The sequence below is a fragment of the Mustela erminea genome, chromosome 8 (assembly GCF_009829155.1).
Source record: "Mustela erminea isolate mMusErm1 chromosome 8, mMusErm1.Pri, whole genome shotgun sequence".
In the NCBI taxonomy this organism is placed as follows: Eukaryota; Metazoa; Chordata; class Mammalia; order Carnivora; family Mustelidae; genus Mustela; species Mustela erminea.
In genome coordinates this window covers 60688182-60711834 of record NC_045621.1, presented here as the reverse complement: position 1 = coordinate 60711834, position 23653 = coordinate 60688182, and the positions used below count along the sequence as shown (strand labels likewise).

Here is a 23653-nt window from a genome sequence, read left to right as displayed (position 1 = left end):
TATGCTTGAGGAAGATTATGTTATTTTTGCAACTACCGATAGTTTTTACAAAAGATAAAGGAAATAGACAAGGTCTGTTAGATTTGTTTAGAATTTCTTGTTACAGAACATGGATACATTTTGGCATAAAATTGCCTTGGACATAAAAATATCTAGTATGCAACTTCACGTAGAGAACTTTCAGCATAGATGATTACAATTCAGTCCTGGCGAGAAGACAATCAATCACATTATGGAGGCTATAGTATAATAAATAAATTTGGTAAAGAGACTCATCTTCATGAGATTAATTTTAGGTGTAATTGCACAAACCTCTAGCATCACTGAAGATAATAAAATCCCCTTAAAAGGTTTTTAAAACTCTGCACAGAGTGTTTCTGGAACGTCAACAAATGTTCATATTCTTGTACTGGATCTCATCAACAGAAGTGAAAGAATGAGAATGAATTCCTTTTCTTTGATTATTGTGTTTTCTCGCAAAAACATTAAATAATAGAAGACCTTGGGGGTGCCTGGGTGGCTCAGTTGGTTGGACGACTGCCTTCAGCTCAGGCCATGATCCTGGAGTCCCGGGATCGAGTCCCGCATCAGGCTCCCAGCTCCATGGGGAGTCTGCTTCTCCCTCTGACCTTCTCCTCGCTCATGCTCTCTCTCACTGTCTCTCTCGCAAATAAATAAATAAAATCTTTAAAAAAAAATCATAGAAGACCTAGCATCTATGTGTCAACTGTAGTCATCAGCAAAATAAAAGATATCTGGCTTGAATTGTCTTGAAAAGCAAAAAAAGCCCTGAATGTGCGTGTCCTGTGTTTCTGACTCAGGACATCTGGCGCATATGACACCGAAGTCTACACTAAGAGCACTGGGCTAAATCCTCCCCCGCCCCCAATTTCTCTATGTCAACCAAATATTTGAATTTATTAAGAGATACTTTTAGGTAGGGATTGGGAAGTCTGCTTCTCTTTCCAACCTTGCATTGACTGCCTTTCTTGCATGTCCTCTCTACCTCCCAGCCCTAACCATGAATTACACCTTGGTACCTATTCCTAGTGGTCACCAATATTTAATTTCCTCCCAATCCAGGCACATGAACGACGAATGCCTGGAGTTCCTGGACCCTGTAGCCTTTTCTGACTGAAAGGCGGCTAATGATGAAAAGTTTATGTGCCTTTGTCATTTGCCATTGAACCTCTAATGGTACCGAAAAGGTTACATCTTCCAGATAGTTCAGCTAAGAAATGGTGAAGTCTCTATCGCCAGGCTTCCTGGGTGAAAAAGAACCCTCGGCCAATCTGCTTTGCGTGTGTAACATGAGAAAGAAGCACTTGCATGTTAAACCAATTACACTTTTGAAATTGTTTTGCAGCTGTTCTCTACTAAGCCAAACGTAGTACAAACTAATTAATAAATGCTTGGACACAGGGTATTGTATTTCTTATTCCCATTCTTATCAAAACTTTCTGCATCTCAGCTGGTTGTCCTGTTAGGTTAGAAAGGTGTTAAAAAATACCATGTGTATGAAAATATTAATAGCTACAACTACCCCTTGATGGTAGGGAAGAAGGCAACGAGAGGACAAGGGCAAGGGTGATCAGAAGTAACAACACTCTTACCCAAGGAAATAACTTGGTAGAATATCAGAGCTCAGTGTCTGTCCGAGAGGGAAGGATAATTCAGAGCCCCTCCTGATTTCTGCATGCAGTTCTAATAAAACCTGTCATGCTTCCAGGTCACTAAATCTTCTACCAGTTTATGTCTGCATAAGATCAAGAGTCAGTTGCTTCTGAAATGTAGACATTTTAAGTTGTTTAAAGTAAAATATATTCCAATATCAATGTGAAAAATAACCATAACTTAAGTTCAAGTAGGTAAACTTGTGGGAAACGAGATATGACATCAGCTCTGTGAGTGTGTAAGAAGCAGAAATAGTACCTAGTCCCTCCTCACAGTTTTATTTTTCCATGGCAGACAACACCCACATCACAAATTAATAATATTTTGTCATATTGACCTCATACTATTTTTCAAAGAAATAAAACATTATAGTTCCTCCCCAAAGGTAGTCACATTCACAAATTTTATGTGTATTTCTTATACTTTTGCTACATATGTAACCATAAATAAGATATGCTATTTTCTGCTTATGTGTTTGAAAAAATTACATAATGCTATCAACCTATGCATATTGTTCCATAACTTGCTTTTAAAAAAAACCCAAACATTTATTTTGAGGTCTATCCATGTTGATTGATCTATCGAGCTATCATTTTATACATTATTCTGTTTATCTGTGTGTGTGTATATTTCATTCTTGCTGCTTTTTAAGTTTATACCTAAATTCATCCATACTTCTATATGTTATTTTTTGGGTTGTTTCAAAATTTGCACTATTACAGTTAATGCTGTAAAAGTACTTGAAATTGTATTTCCTTATGAAAGCTTTGCTTATGCTGTTTCCACTGTTGTTAGATATATACTAAAGAACTGAATTGTAGGATTTTAAATGTTGTATATTTTCTTTATTCCAAGGTATGCCAAAATGCTTTCATAATTGATCCTAATGATTTATATGCCCACCAACAATTAATGAGTTACCTAAATCCTCACCAACACTTAGTGTTACAGACTTAATTTTTGTTTTAGCCACTCTGGTGTGAATTAGTATTTTAATAACATTAATATGTATAAATATCTTCCCACAAGATTGTGTTAATTGGCAATTCAAGTTTTCTCTTTTAGTATTTCTTTACATATTTAGCGCATTTTACTATTTGGTTTGTTTTTATCGCATGTGAAAGTTACTTTATTATTATTATTTTTTTAGTTTTCTTGATTCTAATGCCTTATATGTCTAATGTCTTCTCCCAGTGTGTGGTTTGTTTATATCCTTTGTTTACGGTGTCATTAGTGCACAAATATATCAATTTTGATCTGGCAAAATTAATTCATCTATTCTTTCATAACTCCTGACTGTTTAACATCTTAAGGCCACAAATATTCCTACTTTTTATATGTAAGTTTTAATTCTCTTGGAATTTATATCTGTGTATATTGTCCAGTTAAGAGCTTGGCTTTATTTTTATTATTATTGTTTAATAAGTGAAGCTAATGTCCAGATGTCATTTCAAGAATAGTCTGTTCTTTGATGATGTGTTTTCAGTGCCTATTTTACAATTTAACAAGTTCACCTATAGGCACACTTCTGTTTCTGGAATTCTTATTCAGTTCTATTGATCTATCTGCCCTTTTCTATTCCATAACCACACTGTATGAATTACCATGGCTTTATATAAAAATCTTTATTTCTAGTGGAACAGGACCTGTTTGTTCTTCACTTTTTCTCCCCATCAGGCATGTTTGGCTAGTTTTAGAGCTTTATTCCCTCATATGGATTTAAAAATCAGTTTATCAAAGTGTATAAAAAATCCTACTGTGCTTTTGAGTAGAATGGCATTGAATTTATAGATGCCTGTGGCATTTTGACTATGTCTACATAATGCTAATATATGAAAATAGCGACTTGGTACCCACCCTAGCCTTTAACGCTGAGCCACAAATAGCATGTATACATCACTTCCAAATCTAATGGGTCTCTCAAGAGATGTGAACCTGCTTTGGAGGTACTTTAGAAAGAAGAGCAGGTGGTGTTTAAAAATGGAAAAGAATTCGGAGAGGATTCAATTTTAAAAACAGAAATAGGGAATGAGCAAAAAAAAAAAAAAATGTAACCATGGCAGGGAATGAAATGACATCTTATCAGCTCTGTGGCCGGGGCGAAGGGGATACTGGGAGGAAATCACATGAGAATGCTAGTTGCAGTGTTTGACTCCTCAATGTCCTGAAATTGGAAACTTTTCGAGTATGTTTCAAAGTGGTAACCCTTTCCCGCAAATAACAAATAAATTAGTTTCAAAAACCACTGCCAAGTTCAAGCTCCAGAATATGCCAGTTTAAATGGTCTGTGCCAATGCATTCTTATACACCCCACTTTCCTCTGCCAGCTTCTCTGCTGATTGGATACTGATGGATGGCAAGGCTCTATTCCACTGCAGCACTTTATAAATAACATAATGCTGTGATCTACAGCACAATGGCAATTCCTATTTTTGCAGCTATTGGACTGGCTGGAAACAAATGATTTCCCTAATAGCAGGCCTTTGGATGGATATTGGGTCTGGATCCACCTCTAAAAAAACGTGTCAAGAAGGTATTAAGACAAGATGTATATGTTTTCATGAATGTGAACATTTTAGGCACCAAGCATATTTACTATTTAAATACGCTTCTGCTACCACACGTGAAAAAAATAAATAAAATAAATTGATACCAGGGGAAATGTCAAGCACACTGCATATATTTGTTAGACAAATATTACTGTATGGCATTAACTAATGTTAGTATTTTATGTCCCTAGTGCTTCTTTTTATTATTATTTCTGTAGAGTAATTATATATGTTTTTACAGACTTGTTTAAAAAAAGAGATTCCATGACAGGATTGATAATATCTAGGTGAGAAGTTTAATTTAATCCAAAATTTGACCAAAATACACAAATTACAAAAATTTCAAAGTTGCCTGTCTATAGGGATACGGGCGCCACTAAACTTGATGACATTAACTGTAAGTTAGGCATTTACATCAGTGGATAAGGAATCCATTGTAATAATGTCAGGTGGCTAACTAGATTAAAAAGGCCCAAGAATAAATTCCACAAGAAATTTAAAATGGATACTATAAGAATTGTAGACTTTGGTAATTATTACAGCATTTTGTCATCCATTTTATTGATGAGAATCAAGTACATTTCTTCTCTAATTCAAATACTACACATGAGATAATTTTGATGTCTTGCTGTGTGCTTTAAATAACATTATATTGGATTGAGAGTTTGGACCTGGAATTTCACAGAGCTGGCTTTGAATCCCAGGTCTGTCACTTACTCAAAATGTGAACTTGGCAAATTATTTACCTGTCAGAACTCAGTTTTTCTCATCTGTAAAATGGGGATAATAGAAGTTGCTTCATCATAATGATACATTAGAAGGATAAAGTACGTTAAGCACATAGTTGCTCAATATAGATTAGCTGTTATAACAATTCTTTTTTAAAAATTTAATTTCTTTTCAGTGTAACAGAATTCATTGTTTATGCACCACACCCAGTGCTCCATGCAATACGTGCCCTCCATAATACCCACCACCTGGCTGTTATAATAATTCTTATCTGTATGTTCTAAGTTTGTTATCCTCATAGTGGTAGAATGCATATTTGGTGCACAAATAGGACTAAGACAGCCCAGATGAAACTGGTTGTATTCTGAGTTTACCAACTAGTGACACACTTGTTTCATCAACTCTGGAGCTTAACCTTCAATATAGAGAAGCATCCCTTCTTTAGCTATGATGTCTTCTGTTTAGGGTCCACTCTGGTAACGCCTTTATCATCTTCCCTTCATTGACCTATCAATTCAGGCTACCCAGGATATTATGTAGGGCACAGAGAAGGGATATGTTTTTTTAATGCACTGGTGTTTTCTGAGCTGGAGGAAGGACAGACATTGAGAGAATTGAGTCCTTTAAATAGGTCCCTGAAGCAGAAGGAAGGAGCTATTGTGGAGTGGGGATCTGAGCCACTGAGTTGCTGCATGACCTTCAAGGTATTATTCTACTCTTGCCCTAGAAAAAAGGAAAACAAAACTACAAAACTCTTGGTTCCCTTCATCCATCACCCCTAGTGTGTCTGTGTGTGTGCCTGTGTGTGCAGAATATGGCCCACGCATCATCTTTGTCAATAAGGTTTGGGAGAACTATCTTAGCACTACAGTGGGAGGTAGGAGACATGGTTCTGAAGTTTCTGCCTTTAAAAATATGACCTTTCGTTACAAAACTGGAACCTATATAAACAAACAAACATCAAGCAAGAGAAAAAGGAATGACCTCCTCTCAAGAGAATGAAGTTGTTCACAAGAAACCTATTCCAGATCCACTGTCAAAACACAAGGACCCCCTAGTATTCCCAGTATCAGTGTCCCCGTGTACTTCGAAGTTATGATGGTATGATGGTGAGGTCAGATACCTGGATAAGTGAGGCACTCCTTGTGGAAATTTCTGAGAGGGCTGGGTGAAGTCCCGTTAGTTACGGAAAGATTTAGTAACCTAATGTTAGCAGTGAAGGAGAGACACTTAGAAACGTACACGAGTGATCTCTTTTCTGTGTATCAGTCAGAATAATCTTTTAAAATGAGAATACAGCTGATCATGCCACTCTTTGAACCCCTCCCACAGCTTTCCATTGTCCGTTGCATTGTGGAAGTTATTGCTATGACCCACAAGGTCCTCCATGATCCAGACCCTGCTTCTCTTTGCAATGTCTTCCACTCCTCTTTTAAGTGTGTTCCCAGACCCAGGGGCCTCTTTCAGTTGCTCAGCAGTCGCAGTTTTCCCACATCAGGGCTGACACGTGTGCTGTTGTCTCTGCCCAGAATGCTCTTCCTCCAGATGTATGCAGGAATGCTTTCTCCGCATCTTGGAGACATCTTTTCAAATGGCTTCTCAGAGAGGACTTCCCCACCATCTTCTCTGAGAAAAAAACTCCAAGAGGGACCTTAATCTACCTCATGCATCACTATAGAGCCAGCACATGCTGGCTGTCTAGAACACATTGTCTGGTAGGTCTTCAGCAGCACTTGTTGAGTGAAGAATGAGGGACTGAATGAGTCAACAGCTCTGCTCTAGCCTCTTAGGGATCTATTAGGTCACTCTGTCACCAAGTGGAGCCCCAGGCCAAGAACTTCATATGTTTATCAGGGTCTTTCAACCTCAGACTCACTTTTTTCTCCTTGCTAAGGCAGAATAGTGAGTGTTGGAAGCCAACTCAGAGAAGGGCTCCAAGTGACAATGTCTCTGAATTCTGGTGAAGGGTGGGGAGTAATTGAATGTTTAATGTGTATTTGTTTATCTGGAGGATATAGATGTGAGCCAGATATGATCTCTTTCCTGTCACATTTTACAGTTCAGGGTATGGGAGTGTCCTTTAATAGGTACCTCTAGTGTAAATGTGGCAGTCACATTGGCACGGTGGGCAATTGTACTGCTGTGTGCTGAGTGCTACGTGGAAATATAGGTAATACTTCGCCTTTTACGACAGCGCTTTGAAGGCAGTGATGCTATTGTCTTTCTAATTTAACCTGTTCTGTATAAACAGTGGGCTTTATGTAACTTTGGGTCTACATGCCATTACAAAAGTCTAGAGTAGGGCTGGTAAATCCACCTGTCTGCTCTTCACTTAGTGATTAAGTCAGGAAGTGTTCTTTGATCTGCTACAAAGAACCAGGCACTGTGCTTAGTGTGCTGGCCCAGGGATATTGCTTTGAATAAGAAAGACAAACTCCCTTCTCTCACAAAGCCCTTACATTCATGTGAGAAAGACATTAAATAAGAACTACTATGTCAGATTTTGAAAAGCATAATGATGGAAGGACGGTGATGAGCCGTAGGACCACTGGGGGCTGGGGCTGGGTAGCTTCAGGTCTGCTGATGAAGAGAGGCTTCCCTAAGCATGTGACATTTGACCTGAGGCTGGAGGAATGACCGGGAGCTGCCCCGGAAAGAGCTAGGGGGAGAGCCTTCCATTCAGAGAGGGGCAAGAGTAGGGCTCCAGGTAGGACAGAGTTGTGTGTGTGAGACTGAGGAAAGCCAGTGTGGCTGGGCCCAGGGAGGGTGAGAGAGAGGGAAGGCGACGAAGACAGATCATGTAGGGTCTTATGGGCTGTGCATAAGAGTTTGAATTTTATTCTAAGAAAGAGCAAGGGGAGTCATTGAAGTGTTGTTAAATGCAGGATTGACAGGATCTGATTTATATTTTTAAAGGGTTATTGCTGTAAAAAGAAGAGGTTGTAAGGGGAGCATGAGTAAAATATAGGACTTAATGGTCTTTGAGACTAGTAGACATATATTTCCATTTATGATAACACAACTTAACCCAGCAAAAGTATGTTGCATAACCTCCATGTGCCAAGCACTGTGCAGAAATAAAAAGTTAGTGTTGCTGGATTCTTTCAACAATATTACTAGGTTTTTCTATAGGGACACAACTGCCATATTTTTCAAAATTGATTTCTTCATTCATTTTCAATTTCCTTTTCCTGATTAGCTAAATCGAAAGCAAATGTTTGGGGTCCTTTTAACCTGCTCACCTCAAACCCTCGTCCTCTTTTTGAACAGATCTGTAATTTCCCAAAGTAGAGCGTGGCTGTGGCTTATAGTACTTATCCCAAAGAAGCAGGTTCTGCTGGGGGTTCATGCTTGAGTCCATTTTTCTTATCTTTCTTAAATGGCCGAAGTTAACTGATTTGAAAGGGCCTCATTTTAAATTACATTCATTCAGTGAAAACAGAAATTAACACTTAGAGACATCTATATGCTAATGATTGTAGCTCAGGGAATTCACTTCTAACCTTTTCAAAAAGCGCTGGTAAAGAGCCATTTCACTTGAAAGCAACTTAGTAAAACTGGTAGATTAATTAAATACCATAAAATTTCTTTAAAAATCTTTATTTCATTTATCATTTATGCCATTATTTTTTCTTTTTTATGTGGGCCACCTTGGCTCATATCGTGCCTTCTAGGACATACTATTTAGCAGATTACTTGACATGAATAATGCAAAATCCAGAGCAGTAATGTAATGCCAAGAATTTGGAAGGGAGTAAAAGAACAAAAGACAAACAAAGGAAATCTCTTTATCAAGGCCACCCCTAACTCATGTCGCAGCTTTGTGCAATTTTTTTTTTTTTTAAGTTCATTTTGCTTTGTCACTTAAGCCCTGAGTGAGGACACAAGCCCAGGCTCGGTGAATGAAGTCAGAGTGCAAATCCCCACTTACCTCTTTAGTCGCATGCTCTTGCACAGTGAACAAATTGCACAGCTGTACATGAAATCCTTTAGTGGTGCTAGGTCTCCTGTCTCTATCTTACTTATCTATATTTGCTTATCTCTACTTATCCTCATCCACGATTTAACCTATCTTTAAATTCTGTTATCAGGAAGAAGCAAGCTCTTCCCTAGTCTACCTCTGCCCTGAAGTGTCAACGCCGCTAAAGATTTGGTAGTAGGATGTATTTTGTTGAACTCTAAGAAGAAGAACTCATGAACTTGAGCAGGGCAGCCCCTTCAAGGGGATAGGTTAATTAAGTCAAAGTAACTATTTTATGCTATTTATGCTATGTGAAAATGCTATTTTCACACCAGACATATTCGTCTATCTTCTGAACAAGTAGCAAATTTTTAGGGCACAGGGTTTTACCGTCAGACCTGCTTCTGAATCCTGGTTCCACCTACCATTTGTTTTTTGTATGACTGAGCATGTTACTTGACTATTCAGACCCCGGTTTCCTCCTCTGTGAAAAGGGTACAGTAACACTTGCTGGGAGGATTAAATGAGAAAATGCATGTACAGTACCTGGTAGGATGCAACTAAAGGGTAGTACTTGAAGTGGTGAGGCAAAATTGAAGAAAGAGACAATTGGAAATATTGCTGAAACAATCATTTCAATACATTTGTCCATGATATGTTTATTTTTATTGCCCCTCCATTTTCTAACAACTGTAAAAATAGATGTAGTCTGACATTTATTTATACTTAGAACCTTCACCACCATCAAAATGATAAGTATATCAATCACTCCCAAGTTTCCTGGTGCACTTCTGTAGTTCCTCTCATTACCCTCCCATCATCTACCCTCACCAAACTTGCTTCCCATCCTCAAACAGCCACTGATCTGCCGTTTGTCACTATAGATTAATTTGTATTTTCCAGAATTTTATATAAACAGAATCAAATAATATGTACTCTTTCTTTTTTGGTGTTGTTTTGATCTGGTTTCTTCCACTCAACATAATTATTTTAAGTCTTGTTTTCAAGGTAAGCATTTTGACCCCAACAAAGTCATTTTTTTCCTCCCTGAATAATATCCACACCATTGTACATATCAATATTCTTTTTTCTTGCTGAGTAAATATTCTTTTTTATAGATATAACACAACTTTTTTATCCATTCACCTGTTGATGAACACTTGGATTATTTCCAGTTTGCACTATTACGAAGACATTTGTTATGAACATGAAAGTATAAGTCTTTGAAAGACATTTGTTATGAACATGCAAGTATAAGTCTTTCATTTCTCTTGGGGAAATAGCTAGGAGTGAAATGGTTAGATCTTATGGTAAGTGTATGTTCAACTTTTAAAGTAATTGCCAAGTAGTTTTCTTAAATGGTTGTACCATTTTATATGATTTTTTTTTTTTTTATCAGTATAGGAGAGTTTCAGTTGCTCTATTTTCACCAGCACTGGATATGGTCAATCTTTTTTGATTTCAGCCCTTTAAAGAGTGATATCATGGTATCTCATTCTGATTTCAAATTCTCTATTGACTATCATGTACATCTTATAATCTCTTTGGTGAAGTGGTTACTTAAATATTTCACTTCCCTTTTTATATCAAATTATTTTCTTCTTATTGAATCTTGAGAGTTACTTACATATTTTGGAAACAAACCTTGTATCAAAGATGTGATTTGCAAATGTTTCCTCCCTGTCTTTGGCTGTCTTTTCATTCTCTTTATGCTGTCTTAAAGGAAAGTTCTGAATTTTAATGAAGCCCAATTTATCAATTTTATCTTTTATCGATCTTTGCCTAACTCAAGTTTCCAAATTGTTCCCTATGCTTCCTTCTAGAAATTTTATAGGTTTAGGTTCTACACTTAGATCTATGATCCTTTTGAGTAAAAAAATTTATGTGGTGAGAGATTCAGATCAATGTTCATCTTTCTGGATGTGAATATTCAGTTGGCCCAGCACCATTTGTTGAAAACACTATTGTTTTCTGCACTGAACTGCCTTTGTGACTTTGTCAAAAATCAATTGATCGTATGTGTATGGATCTATTTCTGGACTCTCCATTCTGCTCCATTGATCTGTTCATGTGTTTTTAAAGCCATGGTATATTTTGTAACTTTTTACTCTCTAAGCACTCTGCTGCACACCATTCCATCAGTCTCCCCTTCTTCCAGGTAGTTCAACTGGACAACTCAGTTTAATTTTCTTTTAGTGAAATTTAGTCAAAATGAATTTAGCCTGTGATCTAAAATGGGTCTAAAGCTTCTCTCGACCCTTGGTTAATTTTGTTTTCCAGTTTTCATTTTTATTTGGTTTGTGGTTTTTAGAGGGGATGTGTGATGAAAATATCTTGACAGACTGTTTTCTATTGCATACAAACCTATAGAAATTAGCATCAATCATCAAACTGCTCATGGTAGGGTGGGGAGTAACAATGGGAAAATGAAACAAAGAATCCAAAACAAACACCAAACCCTCTCTAAAGGATTCCTGCTAATGACTGTGTCCATTTCTAAATTATATCTAATTTTTCTCTGTGCTCTGTTGTATACACAGAGGGAAATGTTCCCTTTTTTTTTTTTTTTCTCCCTGCTTTAGACCTGACATTAGGGGTTCTCGAAAGCAGAGGCAGGCCAGAAATCCCAGGGCCAGATCCAGTTGAGCCTGCTTGAGAACAGGGCTTTCTCAGGTAGGATTCCACTTGTAAATCTCAGCTGTCAAACTGTGATGAACAGAGCCTCAGAAGAGGGAAGAGCCAAGCCTCAGGGAGGAGTGAGGAGAGCATGTGTGTTGCACACTGTGAGGCAGGGAAGGTGGTTATCAGCCCTTTCAGAGGTCCAAGCTGATTGGTGAGCTCCTTGTTGATGCTAATGAAGCTATTTTTACCCTGATGGCTATATTATTCCCAGCAATTGTCATGGTTACACGGACAAAAGGAGAAGGCGAATGGTAAACTTTCTGAATAAAGGAGACAACATGAAACTGGAATCATTTAATCATTTATTCTAACAACAAAAACAGGTCCTTTCTAGGATAAGTTAATGAACTCTGTTTTACCCCCGAGGCTATAATCCTCCACTAACATCAGTCTCCTCATCTGTTAAAATGAGGGGGTGGGACTGGGTGATCTCTGAGGTCCCTGCCGGCACTGGAAGTTCTATGATTCTATGATTATTTCATCTATTTGTTTCTCAGTGACTGGAGGTTTTGCATTCACTATGTGTAGAAACAAAGGGGACTTTTCAATTGGGAAGTTTGAAATTTTATTTGTATCACAAGCTGGATTTCAAAAGACAGAGTTTTAATGAAAGGAGTTGATCTCTAATTTATTTTGGACCACATACAGTCACCTGCCCATTTGATGACACATTGTGGGGGGTTGGCAGGAAAGTCCTAAAAACAAAAACAAACAAAAAAAAACCTCGCTGGCCCTGTGCAATTTCAAATTCACGAAAAGTTTGTTCTCCTCTCGAGGAGAATAACCTGATATTTGTACTAACTTCGATCCTCTTTCAAAATGATTCTCAAACACAATTTGGCAGAATGCATCAAGCTAAATGTAGTAGATGTGTCCTCACTTACCACTTGTCAAAGCTGGGCCTGATTGAGCCAGGATGCTCATCTCTGGCCTCGAGCAGACCCTATGGAAACATTAAAAGAATGCATTAGGGTTCTTTCAGATAGGAATCCATAGTCAGATTGCTCAAGTTGTTATATATCTGGGCCAAAAACAGTTAGGACTTTATTGAACTCTATAGCCTTTTCATAGCATAGAATTTATAGAGAATGATCATAATGCTAGAATCAACTACCTGAAAGTGTTAGCTCATTAATCCCCAATCTTCATTCAGAAAATCATCTAAATTTCTTCTAGTCCACATACCAGTAGGAAAAAGGCCCCAAACTTTACAGTTTATGTATACAGTGTTAGTCTCAGCATGGAGAAACTTCAGTAGCTTGGTTCTCAAGGAATTTATAATCTACTCGGAGAGAGAAGGGAAGATCTGGTTAGTGAGTGACAGCCAGTGCCCTTGGTGGAGGGCATGGGGATAGGATATAGGAAATGTTCATGTTTCAGGTGCTTACTGTGTACCAGGTACTGCACAGCATTCTCACTGTGAGATCCTATTATTTATGTTCGATGGATTAAAACACTGAGTCTCAGGGGATTAAAGAAAGATACTGTGGTTGCATATCTGGTAAACTTGGATCAGAGGTTTGAATCCTGGTTCATCTGACACAAAGCCTGCCTTATTTTCTCAGCACCACGGACAGCAAACAGCTTTCCTTTCACCTGCTAATGCTTAGTAATTGATGGAGTTAATTAAAGTGTTGACTTAGTTTCTGAAAGGACATCTGCCATCAGAGGGAAGAAGAGTCGTGGTTTATTTGTGGTGCAGAATGGATTCTCGAAATTTCTCATATTTGCCCTTGCATCTGCTAGGACGCACCTCAATTAATGGAGGAATGAAAAGAAAACTCCACTGAGTGTGCATGTTCAGGGAAAATTTCTTAGAAATCTGGGAGACCAGCCGGCCTTGACAGTTGGGAGGAATTTGGACAAGTGGACAGAGAGCAAACCAGTACTCCAAAAAGAGTTTGAGATGTGAAGCAACAAGAGAGCAGCTCTTTAAAGCAACGCAGGGGTAATTTTTACGAGCCTGAGACATTTGCCTTCACGCCTGTGTTAACCAAGGGGGCGAAGGAACACAAGCAGATCGTTTAAACTGGTTCAAAGCCTTTTCGCATTTACCCTGCTTGAACAATCTCTCCGTGTTTCATTAGTTGCCAATAAGTTGCCTCTTTGTTTCTGTGTTTGGTTTTATGGATTCTATTGTTGGGCTGATGAGAGCACAGGGAAGCCATGTAATGACAAGGGGAAGCACTGGCTGGGGGAAAGAAAAAACACTTTGAAGTGGTGGGGCTTCCAGGCTGCGTCTGGGCACAATGCCAGCTTTTCTGCAGCTGAAGAACTTGCCTTGGAAACAGCTGGCAATGGCCACAATTCACCTGTAATAAAGACAAGCAAGACGACCACTCAGCACCCTAATCAATGATTTAATAATTGTGTCAATGAAACAGATTATTTGGTGGACTCTGGGGGATTCAAGTTCCCTCTGCAGTTACATGCTGCCTTTGAGCATGGTCTGGTCTTCCTCAACAGACTTCCCCATTTCCCTCGTGTATTTTATTTTACCTCGCTTATTTTATTTTATTTTATTTTTCCGGTTACAACTTTTATAACAAAATATATTGTAACATCATATACTCCTTTGACTCATTGTTTATTGACGTCTGTGGAAGTGTCAGAAAATTCCAGCAAGCCAATAGAGCCTTTCCCCACTCCTTCTATCTAGGTTTGTAGAATCTGTCCCTGGTGGCAATATTGTCCCCTTGGGGGTCATAGAACCTCTTCTTTTCAAACAAGCTGCTGCTTCTCAGGATGTGTCACACTTGGTCTGACAGAGGGGGTTCTGCCAGAAAGAGGATAATGTTAGGTTCCATTGCATTTTGGATTTTCTCTATCTTTTTCGCTAGGATACTATGAGTTGCTTCAAACTCAGATGAGGTGCTATCCAATCATAAGCTCCTACAGAGGTTCTGGATGACCTTTTCCACTCTACTTAACAGTAGTCAAATGAATAGACGCCATAAAAATGTCAGGACACTGATTTTCGGCTTGTCCTGGAACACACAGTGGGCTGACATGTGGGGGGCAGCGCAGGATGGCTGGTGGTCATGGCCCCTTGCATGAGCATGTTGCTGCTAGCTCCCCTTCATGGGGTTTTCATAATGGTTTTCCACTGTATCTTCTTCATCTCACTCAAAATGATTAAATTGACTATCCTCTAAGCTCTCACATGTCAGTTAGACCTAGTAGGTTTTAGGGAACTGAGCATTAATGATACTGAGTCAGTTAGAATTAGGTCTTCCCTGGTGGTGAACCTATCATGACATTGACTTTCATGAGGAAAAAAAGGGTGGGCTATGTCATTGTGTAAGCGGCTCTTAAAGCTTGTTGGTCAGTAGGCAATATCTCAGACAGGGCCTCAGAGAGGTTTAAACAAAATTGGGACTTTCCCCCCACCAGCAAGGTAAACAGGCTTAACATTTTATAAAGAATCTGCTCTGGGTCCCCGTCTAAAAGCCAGGTCCCAGTTATTTGTTAAGCATATGCCAAACTCCTGCCGTGCTGGGATCAGACTGCCTGGCCCCGATTGTTGGTGATTCCCTTTATAATTTGAGCATTTTTTTTTTTTTTTTTTTGGTGTCTGTTATTTTGAACTGTGGACCCCAGTGCCCATTTGGAGGCAAACAGAAAAGCCCCACTCAACATTCTGATATGTATAATGGCCCCAGGCAAGTTTTCCGTATGTGGAAATACACTTGTGTTGTATTATTTTAAAAAACACCTCTCCGCTGTCACTCTCCTTATCCCTAGTTTATCCCGAGCTCCATTAATTAAGGGCCTAATCTGTGAGAATATTGTGGCCCTTTTAAGAGTATATGCATTTTAATGGATTTGCTTAAGGCCCGAAAAAGATTCAAGACACAAAAGACTGAGTCGATAATGGTGGGATTTCAGGCAGCATGACAAGCATTGAGGGATATACTTTTGGCCAGAGGCCCTGCCTGACTCCATTCAAATTTCACAAAACAGACAGTTGTCTCTCCATAAGCAAATGAACAATATTCTTTTCTTCCTTTTTTCCTTTCATAATTTTGACATAAACTATGCAGGGGAAAGCAGGTACTGGCTGGTAGTATCCATTATGTATGGGGGCCAATTTTATTAAGGATCTAGGAAATCCCTCCCTTGGTGGCATATTTAGAAAGTACTATTGGCATCCCGTCCCTCTGTGTTACCAGTGAATGACATGTCAATGTCTTGATGCCTGATCTTAATTATTCACTCTCTGCCATTTCCAGAGCCCTGAGATGACTTTTGTCTGTGCTGACACATGGAATACAGCAAAGAGCATTAGTGGATTCCAAATATGACTATGAGAACAGAGAAGAGAAATTGTATGAGTATGTATATGTAGATCTATAATATACACACACACACATATATATACACACATACTTATCAGTATATGGATATATACATATATGTGTATCTGTAGATAGATATAGATGTATCAATAGCTATATATAGACATAAAGGTTGATGCACAAAATCAGTTTAGTGGCATGCGGCACGTATGATGAAAGCACCGTCTCATTCATACATGTAAGAAACCACAGTGACTTTTTTTTCCTGATCATTCCCTGAAGAGTACACTGGAGTATTCAAATGTTACCTATTAATATTTATGCAATGTTTCCTATTATATAATTTGTAAAGTATTCCTTTGAGGATAAAATAAAACAATAGATATGAAAATAGATATGATCTTGAAGATCATAAATTGTAAACTGAAAAATATATTTCATCATGATTACGACAATGTTTCAGCATAAATATGACTATATTTTCATGTTAACAATTTGGTTTCAAGTTCTGGATTATGACTTCCTAGGTGGCACAGCTGATGTTCATGGATTTTCACAGTGAGTGCCAGACATGTACAATCATCAAAAAGGTACAAACACAGTGACGCAGAAGGAACAATGAATGCCAAGGAGATTGAGTTTTATTCCCAGCTTGCTGGGAACAAATCTTAGGCCTTGGGCAAATCATTTAACCTCACCAAGTCTTTGCATCCTTATCTTTAAAATGAAGGGGTAGCTCAGCCAATATCCCATCCAGATTCAATTTTCAGGATCCTTGGTTAACCTTAAAAAAAAAAAAAGAAAAAGAAAAAGATAAAAAACAACGCAGGAAACATCTCAACAGGGAAAGTTACAAAGTCTTTCCTCCTACCACAATAATTAGCTTTGGTCCAAGTCCCACAACAGGTTAGGTTGTAAGAATTTGGCAAAACTGAAATATTTTCCAGAAATTATTTTCATGCCAAGAGACTATTATCAGCTGTATTGCTGCCAGGACATTATAATGTGTGAGATGAACCAGTTTTCTTAAAAAGAAGATAAGAACATAAACAAAAACAAAAGCGTGGGTGAAATCTTTTGCTGATTTGAATTTTTAGTGTCTATCTGATTTGTCTGACTACAAAGAAGTAGTCAAGGAAAATTGTTTTCTTTTACTTTATTCCTACCTTTCCTTCCTTCCTTCTAGAGCCCTGCTCCATACAGAAAAAACAGGTCAATAGAATCAATGTTTGTAGCTAATTTGGATGGTATGGGCCATTTCAATGGGTTGTCAATAAACTTTTGGGAACCTTTCTTAGGCATTCTCATCTTTTGAAGAAGATAAACGGAGGAGATAGAAAGAAATTACAGCAGGAAACCCATCTTCAGTGATCTCCTGGCAGAAAGCCACAGCATTCCTCCATTAAGTGCCCGTATTCTGCACCCAAACTCTGCCAATGTTTGATTTTCCTCTGATATGGTGACATTCTGTAAACAATTTGCAGCCTTTGTAATTTCTCCATTTTAATTTTAACTGCATTGATAAATTAACTGGATTAAACTAGTTATGGAAAAACAGATGCAAACATCTCTGAAGGTCTTAATATTACGGTGATATTTCATCACCAATCTGAAGCCAGTGAAAGAACAAGCTCCCCTTCACATCTATGTTGGTGAAAAGCAATCCAGGCTGAGGGAGGAGTAAGTGCAAAGGCCTTGGGGCATTTCTTGAGGCCAGAGAGTGCCTGGCTGGAGAAAGAGCAAGAATACCAAAATGCCTGGTCACAGCGAGGGAGCAGAGGGTAGTGGATGACGTGAAGGGTGAAGACAGTAGGACTTGGTAGCCCATTGTCCTGAAATCGGGACTCATTGGAGGATGTGGGCAGAGGAATGACTTGAACCAAATGATGTCGATCAGTGCATCTCTGGCAGTCAACAGTGCTCTTAGGAGGCAATTACAATAATCTAGGTGATGGGTGAGGGTATCTTGGAACAGGTGGTAGTGGAGGAGATGGTGAACAGTAGTCTGGATTAATTCTGACAGGAGAGCTGACATATTCTGTTGATGGATAAAATCAGGGGTAAGAGCGAAAGGGAGAAGTCCCAGATGACTCAGAGGTGATGGCCTGAGAAACAAACTATGGAATGGCTGTCAACGGAGATGAAAGGATCAGGAATTTGTGGACCAAAGTTTTTGACACCCACGTGAGAAAGAAATTTCTCTTAGCCCTTAATCAGTACACTTGTACTGGGTAGCTATTTTCATTCATATTTAAATTCAAGAGAGAAGTTTAGGAGATCGAAAAAAAAATCTAGGTTTAGCCCATTCTCTTGGTTTTATTTGTTCAATTTATTTAGATAGCTAGTCGATATGTACTCTAATCTCTTACACATTAGAAGCTAGGTACTAAGTGCTGTGAGGGACAGGAAAATGTTTACATGAGAACTATACTATCAGCATTCATATAACCTAATCGAAGATGGAAGTATGTGTCATTGGCACAAGTAAGGTGTCATGGTGTTTGCGTACACCAAAGTGATTTTGAGGTGTTCACACGTGAGATAGCTTTAAAAAGAGGTTGGCCTTTACATTCCAGAAGGGAAGGTCTTTATATCATCAACTCCAGAAAGACTATTGAAGGGGAAAGGAATTTTCTTATTTGACTTTTGCAAATTTACTGCAGGTAATCTGGGAGAATAATCTTGACCAGTCTTCGGCTTGACCAGTCTTTAAGAGGTTTTGGGAATTAAGCTCTAAGGCTCGTTGTATGTAATTAATTTACTTATCTCACATGCATCTAGAATGCAACTAACTATGTACCACCGGTGGGAGAATTGAGAAAATTTGTTCTGTGGTTGAAAAAAGTCTGATCTAGTCTATACGGGTCCTAAATTCAAAGTTATATTTAACGAGTATAGTATATCTCATCTTCTGGTCAAACTTTCATATCTAACCCAGAAAGCAAATAAGATGAGTGGTACACACCTGATGTCTGCTGAGCTCAACATCAGGTAAGAGGCTGTAGAGATAAGTGAAAATGGCAATAGAAAGAAAAGAAATTGCTCTTACCCTTGAGGCTCACATAATCTAATTGGGAAGACAAACACAAGGACAAGTACATGAGAACAGCTTTATAGCACAGTCTAAATATTGACCGGTGATATCATAGTCTGAGTGTGGACAAAAGGTAGGGTGATAATTTGTGTCGAGGAATAATCGAGGTTGGCCGGGTTGAAGCAGAGAGGACATCCTTGAGGGTCTGACTCTTAAGAAAATATTGGCAAGTCATTGATTAGTCAATTAAAAAAACCTGACATTTGAGCATGGATTTTATGAGCCAAGCAACTGAGCCTTTATAGGAATGCTGATATTCAGATGGCTTTCCATGATTTTCAGAATAAATCTTCATGTACGAAAATCTTCGCTTTACTCATATATGTGCTTCGCAAGCCTGTTGCATTTTCCTCTCCCAAAGACTGACATCTGTCTAATACTTAAGTTGTGAAAAACATCCCCTTTGATAGACTCTTCTGTTGACAGCTACAAAATTTCCTTGTGGCGATCACTGGGGACTGCCTTCTCAAAATGAGCACTCCAATAGGACGAAAACGTGGAAGGCGACGCAGGCTCCCACTAAAAGGCAAATTCCTCACCCCAGTGTGTGGATAACTGTGTGATAAAGCTTTTTTGGCTTTTAGGATGTAGGACCTGGACTCAGCAGGGCGTAGGATCGTCAGAGAGCTCCATGCCAGTCTAGAAATCTCTGAACACACCGAAGACAGCAGGAAATCACAGTGTACTTTCCCAGGACGCCTCAGTGCAGTGTGTTGCCGAAACCAGCATTTTGCAATGGCAACATCTTGGGGTTAGGTGTGAGAGGGCAGGTACTGCCGCAGGTGGAGGAGGCAAGGTCGTTAGGCTTTCTGAAGGCATGTCGAGGGAGGCAGCAAGAAGGAGACAGCGCCCCGTGCTACCTGCGCACAGCACACTGAAATATCACATAAGCGATGCAGAGCATTTAATGAGTCGGGACTGAAAACTTTAATTAGCTTGTAGGGCTTTTTATTATTTTATTTTTTGTTCATTATATTTTCTGCTCAGTCTCTGTGGATGTTCTGCATTTTCATCATCAAATGACTGGCTGGCTATTTTTGTCAAACAAGAAGCCTGAAACCATCAAGTCTGAGTGCGGAGACGGTCTGCCCGCTCTGTCAACAGGATGAAAGTGAGTCTCGGGCTTTTTTAATTACAAGGATAACATGTTCGCTCATCTAATAATGAAGATGGTTAGCAATTTTAAATTTTAATAATCAATTACTGAAAGTAATTCTCCATTAAACCACAAGAGAGCCATTAAATCTCAAAAGATGGAACATGCTGTATGTAACAGTAGCAAATTTTCTATTTTTAAATATCATTAGGGAATATCTGATTGTTTCATTTCTCTGCATTTCTTTTACCTTTTTCCTCATGCAGACCATCTCATTTTCCGCAGGAAGACAGCACATGATCTTATAAATAATAAAAGAAAACCCTTGCAAGACTTGATCCAGGGGTGTGAAATATGTGCTAAGAATGTAATTTATTTCAGTCTGGGATATTTTGACTGAATAATAAGGAAGGTGACTAATTAATATTATACTATGCTGTGGGCAAGGCAGCACAGTGGGCTAATCCCTGCTCTCTTCACCTCTGGAGACCCGCATTCAAGTCTTAGAAGAGTCACCATCGCAGAGCCCGGCATGGGGGATGGGAGGGAATGGTGTCAGCTGTCTTTTCCTGGCTGTGGAGACCCCTGTCCATATTCTAAAACCACCCTGAACATCAGCCTCTGCTCTGAGGAGACAAGGGAAAAGACAAATGATTGCTACTTGGCTGTGACAATTTGACCAACTTATATGTCAGGGGGAGAGAGCTCCTTGACAGCCTCAGCTGTCCTGGCTCTAGCCTGCTTTAAGCCAGCGTGCTTGAATCCCCACTTAAACACTCGGAAATAGATGGAGTCAAAAGAAAGGGGTGTGTGTGTGTGTGTGTGTGTGTGTGTGTGTGTGTGTTCAGGTAAGATATTAGCTAGGGGTGGGGGCATAGGAATGAGATGGCCACAAAATAATGATTAGTTAGAATCAAATTAGCCTAGGTCTCCATTAGAAGCAGCTGATTCCCTTTCGGCAGGATCCGAAGCTCAAAGAGTGGAAAGGTACTGTGCTTTCTTTCTAAGGCATTCGATGAACTTTTCAGACAATGGGAAGGCCACTTAGAGTCTAACCAGTAGGCACTACATTCTGCACTGGCCCCCACCAAACTCCATGTGGTCTGTGGGAGGCAAGGGAGTGGGCTGACCTGAGCACCAGCAGCCACATGGCCGGAGATGAGCTTCTTAACTACCTAGATGGTGTTTCTGATGGGAGCTGTGCCTGTGCTTCCGAACTGCGCTGGCTTTCCAGGGTGCTGGCAGTCCTGGGCTCCCCTGGAAAGGGATAAAACAGAAACTCTGCCAAGCCAGGCAGTTTGGGGGTGGCGGAGGGAGATTTCATGGCACGGGTAATTAAGAGGCAGCTCCTGTGTACTTGTTCACTGGACATTTTCTGGATATTGGGGATGGTGGATAGTGTCTGGATATTTGGGGGTTCCTGTTGCTCTCTCTCTCTGCTACTTGGACTTTAATTGTCATTAGAACCATGAGCAGGGAGAAGCTGGTTTGGTGGGGAGAGTGGAACGCTGGTTCTCAACCTCAGGAATTCCCCATGGGTGACATTCAGAACTGGCCCCTGCATGCGGAAAGCAAGGAAAGAAGGAGGAAGGGGACAGGCCACTCCAGGTGGAAGAGGGCAGTTTTCGTAAGTAAGGGCGCTTCCATACGAGGAAGCTGTGCAAAAATGAGATTTCTGTAGCCACCTTGCAGAATAGTAGTTTATAGGACTTAATGGGGTTCAGCCATGTACCCAGTCCAGACAGTCTCAGCAACATGCTACTCTCAGGGCTGTGTCCTTGTAGTGGCTCCTAGTGTGGGAATGGTGGGTGGTGGGTAAGGAGCCTCTGCTTTGATTGCCTAGACACAGTCCAAATGTCAGTGGGTGGGGGGGCTCAAGTTCTCTCAGTGATCTCCTCCAGCAGGAAAATGTAATCCACATTGGAGAATTACATCTGAGAAGTGACTTAGAGGGAAGAATAAAAAATCTGTTAAATGTTTTGGTTCTAATGTGAATCCCAATTATCTAGCTCTGATGAAAAATCCATCCATAGTCTACCTATGTACTATTGGTACATGTAACAGGGTGTGAGTGAGAATGTAATTTTTTAAGATTTCATTTATTTACTTGAGAGACAGAGAGAGTGTGTGAGCACAAGTGCGGGGAAGGGCAGAGGGAAAGGGAGAAGCAAACTCCATGCTGAGCAGGGAGCCCAACTCAGGGCTTGAGCCCAGGACCCTGAGATCATGCCCAGAGCTGAAGACAGACACTTAAATGACTGAGCCACCCAGGTGCCCCAATAGTGATAATATTTTATTGAACTTTGAAACGTGTTTTTGCTTTCCCAGGTCACCAATCATAGGTTATTATGAGTGGACTTTTATGAACTATTGTGATTATTAGGAGTGGCCACATCTTATATTTCCTCAGAAAAGCCTAGACTGTTGCGTGACTGTGGCATCCTATGGAGAACTTCAATCTTTGGTTATAGATCTAAGAGCTCCTGGCTTCACAGCCCCAGAAGCTCTCTTTGAAATGATCCATATATGTTTAAACTGGAGCAGAGAGTCCCTTCACCTCTGCATGACATAGGCAGATTTTGAGAACCAGAACTCCTTTTGGCAGTCACATCTGTAACCGCTGTGGAATGAAATCCATTTCAGTGGGTAGTTCTGCTTGATATCTTAGTGCGTTCTTACGTATTCTTCCAGATCTCATTTTCTGCAGAAACAAATCTAGTCCTTTAAAAAGGCACAGAATAGACTACTGGGTATTTACCCTAAAGAAGCAAATGTAGTGATCCAAAGGGGCACATGCACCCAAATGTTTATAGCAGCAATGTCCACAATAAGCCAAACTATGGAAAGAACCTAGATGTCCATCAACAGAATGGATAAAGAAGACGTGGTGTATATCTACAACGGAATACTATGCAGCCATCAAAAGAAACAAAATCTTGCCATTTGCAACGACGTGGATGGAACTAGAGGGTATCATGTTAAGTGAAATAAGTTAACCAGAGAAAGACAATTATCATATGATCTCTCTGATATGAGGAATTTGAGAGGCAGGGCTAGGGTTCGTGGGTTAGGTAGGGAAAAGATGAAATAAGATGGGATTGGGAGGGAGACAAACCACAAGAGATTCTTAATCTGACAAAACAAACTGAGGGTTGCTGGGGGTTGGGGGGGGTAAAGATAGGATGGCTGGGTTAAGGACATTGGGGAGGGTATGTGTTATGGTGAGTGCTGTGAAGTGTGTAAGCCTGACGATTCACAGACCTGTACCTCTGGGGCAAATAATACATTATATGTCAATTAAATTTTGTTTAAATTAAAAAAATAAAAGGGCACAGAATAGGAAGCATTTTTTTAAAATTTCAAATCTATATTTAGAGACAAATTATAGCTCCTAATACTGTAGTTTGGTAAAGCTGCTGTCTGGGGGGCATGTGTGTTACTTCTGTGATGGGTATAAAAATACAATGACCCAAGGTGTGGAGAATCTAGCTGCCTGCTGTCTGCTAGCTTTGTGTGGGCTACTTTAGACTGGTCCCCAGGGTGTTTGCAGGTAAGCGAGGAAAATACATT

The 23653-nt window shown here is 39.6% G+C and overlaps 1 non-coding gene across 1 annotated transcript; it reads right to left on the bottom strand.

The window, feature by feature from the left end:
• Positions 1 to 22477: 22477 nt before the first annotated feature.
• Positions 22478 to 22605, bottom strand: LOC116598008. The gene has a single exon (XR_004288918.1). It is a non-coding gene; the product is annotated as a small nucleolar RNA SNORA25 (small nucleolar RNA).
• Between the last annotated feature and the right edge of the window lie 1048 nt (positions 22606 to 23653).